The 2929-nt window shown below is 47.8% G+C and overlaps 1 protein-coding gene across 1 annotated transcript in view; it reads left to right on the top strand.

Moving 5' to 3' along the window:
* Positions 1-2929, top strand: part of idh1 (isocitrate dehydrogenase (NADP(+)) 1) — a 26250-nt gene that overhangs the window by 19323 nt on the left and 3998 nt on the right. The window lies entirely within an intron of this gene.

Here is a 2929-nt window from a genome sequence, read left to right as displayed (position 1 = left end):
GTTCATGGTGTGTTCATGATGTGTTCATGTGTGTTCATGTGTGTTCATGGTGTGTTCATGGCGTGTTCATGGTGTGTCCATGGCGTGTTCATGGTGTGTTCATGGCGTGTTCATGGTGTGTTCATGGTGTGTTCATGATGTGTTCATGTGTGTTCATGTGTGTTCATGGTGTGTTCTTGGCGTGTTCATGTTGTGTTCATGTTGTGTTCATGGTGTGTACATGGTGTTCAGGGTGTGTTCATGGTGTATACATGGTTTGTTCATGTGTGTTCATGGTGTGTTCATGTGTGTTCATGGTGTGTTCATGGTGTGTTCATGGCGTGTTCTTGGCGTGTTCATCTTGTGTTCATGGCGTGTTCATCTTGTGTTCATGTTGTGTTCATGGTGTGTACATGGTGTGTACATGGTGTGTTCATGGTGTGTTCATGGTGTGTTCATGGCGTGTTCATGGTGTGTTCTTGGCGTGTTCATCTTGTGTTCATGTTGTGTTCATGGTGTGTTCATGGTGTGTTCATGGTGTGTACATGGTGTGTTCATGGTGTGTTCATGGTGTGTTCTTGGCGTGTTCATGTTGTGTTCATGGTGTGTACATGGTGTGTTCATGGTGTGTTCATGGTGTGTTCATGGCGTGTTCATGGCGTGTTCATGGCGTGTTCATGGTGTGTTCATGTGTGTTCATGGTGTGTTCTTGGTGTGTTCATGTGTGTTCTTGGTGTGTTCATGTTTGTTCATGGTGTGTTCATGTTGTGTTCATGTTGTGTTCATGGTGTGTTCATGTTGTGTTCATGGTGTGTTCATGTGTGTTCATGGTGTGTTCATGTTGTGTTCATGGTGTGTTCATGCCGTGTTCATGGTGTGTTCATGGCGTGTTCATGGTGTGTTCATGTGTGTTCATGTGTGTGTTCATGTGTGTGTTCATGTTGTGTTCATGCCGTGTTCATGCCTTGTTCATGGCATGTTCATGGTGTGTTCATGGTGTGTTCATGCCTTGTTCATGGCATGTTCATGGCGTGTTCATTGTTGTGTTCATGCCGTGTTCATGGCGTGTTCATGGTGTGTTCATGCCGTGTTCATGGCGTGTTCATGGCGTGTTCATGGTGTGTTCATGGTGTGTTCAGGGTGTGTTCATGCCGTGTTCATGTTGTGTTCATGGTGTGTTCATGGTGTGTTCATGGTGTGTTCATGCCGTGTTCATGGCGTGTTCACGATGTGTTCACGGTGTGTTCATGGTGTGTTCATGCCGTGTTCTTGTTGTGTTCATGGTGTGTTCATGGTGTGTTCATGTTGTGTTCATGCCGTGTTCATGGCGTGTTCATGGTGTGTTCATGGTGTGTTCATGCCGTGTTCATGGCGTGTTCATGGTGTGTTCATGGTGTGTTCATGGCGTGTTCATGGTGTGTTCATGGCGTGTTCATGGCGTGTTCATGGTGTGTTCATGCCGTGTTCATGCCGTGTTCATGGCATGTTCATGGCGTGTTCATGACGTGTTCATGGCGTGTTCATGGCGTGTTCATGGAGTGTTCATGCCGTGTTCATGTTGTGTTCATGGTGTGTTCATGGTGTGTTCATGCCGTGTTCATGGCGTGTTCATGGCGTGTTCATGGTGTGTTCATGCCGTGTTCATGTTGTGTTCATGGCGTGTTCATGGAGTGTTCATGGTGTGTTCATGTTGTGTTCATGCCGTGTTCATGCCGTGTTCATGCCGTGTTCATGTTGTGTTCATGCCGTGTTCATGCCGTGTTCATGCCGTGTTCATGGCGTGTTCATGCCGTGTTCATGCCATGTTCATGCCGTGTTCATGGCGTGTTCATGGTGTGTTCATGGCGTGTTCATGGCGTGTTCATGGTGTGTTCATGCCGTGTTCATGGCGTGTTCATGGAGTGTTCATGCCGTGTTCATGTTGTGTTCATGGCGTGTTCATGGTGTGTTCATGGCGTGTTCATGTTGTGTTCATGGCGTGTTCATGCCGTGTTCATGGAGTGTTCATGCCGTGTTCATGGCGTGTTCATGCCGTGTTCATGCCGTGTTCATGGAGTGTTCATGCCGTGTTCATGGTGTGTTCATGGCGTGTTCATGGTGTGTTCATGGCGTGTTCATGGAGTGTTCATGCCGTGTTCATGCCGTGTTCATGGTGTGTTCATGGCGTGTTCATGTTGTGTTCATGCCGTGTTCATGTTGTGTTCATGGCGTGTTCATGGAGTGTTCATGGAGTGTTCATGGCGTGTTCATGTTGTGTTCATGCCGTGTTCATGCCGTGTTCATGGCGTGTTCATGGCGTGTTCATGCCGTGTTCATGCCGTGTTCATGGTGTGTTCATAGCGTGTTCATGGTCTGTTCATGGCGTGTTCATGCCGTGTTCATGGTGTGGTCATGGCGTGTTCATGCCATGTTCATGTTGTGTTCATGCCGTGTTCATGTTGTGTTCATGGCGTGTTCATGGAGTGTTCATGGCGTGTTCATGTTGTGTTCATGCCGTGTTCATGCCGTGTTCATGCCGTGTTCATGTTGTGTTCATGCCGTGTTCATGTTGTGTTCATGGCGTGTTCATGGCGTGTTCATGGCGTGTTATTGGCGTGTTCATGCCGTGTTCATGTTGTGTTCATGGCGTGTTATTGGCGTGTTCATGTTGTGTTCATGCCGTGTTCATGCCGTGTTCATGGCGTGTTCATGCCGTATTCATGGCGTGTTATTGGCGTGTTCATGGCGTGTTCTTGGCATGTTCTTGGCGTGTTCATGGCATGTTCATGGCGTGTTCATGGCATATTCATGGCGTGTTCATGGCATATTCATGGCATGTTCATGGCGTGTTCATGGCATGTTCATGGCGTGTTCATGGCATATTCATGGCATGTTCATGGCGTGTTCATGGCGGTGCGGCTGAGTCTGACATCATGTCGCTGACGTACGTTTGCTTCTAAATCCACATACT

This window comes from Austrofundulus limnaeus, unplaced genomic scaffold, assembly GCF_001266775.1.
Source record: "Austrofundulus limnaeus strain Quisiro unplaced genomic scaffold, Austrofundulus_limnaeus-1.0 Scaffold730, whole genome shotgun sequence".
Lineage (NCBI taxonomy): Eukaryota > Metazoa > Chordata > Actinopteri > Cyprinodontiformes > Rivulidae > Austrofundulus > Austrofundulus limnaeus.
The sequence above is the reverse complement of the archived record's forward strand: the minus strand, read 5'-3'. Positions and strand labels throughout refer to the sequence as shown.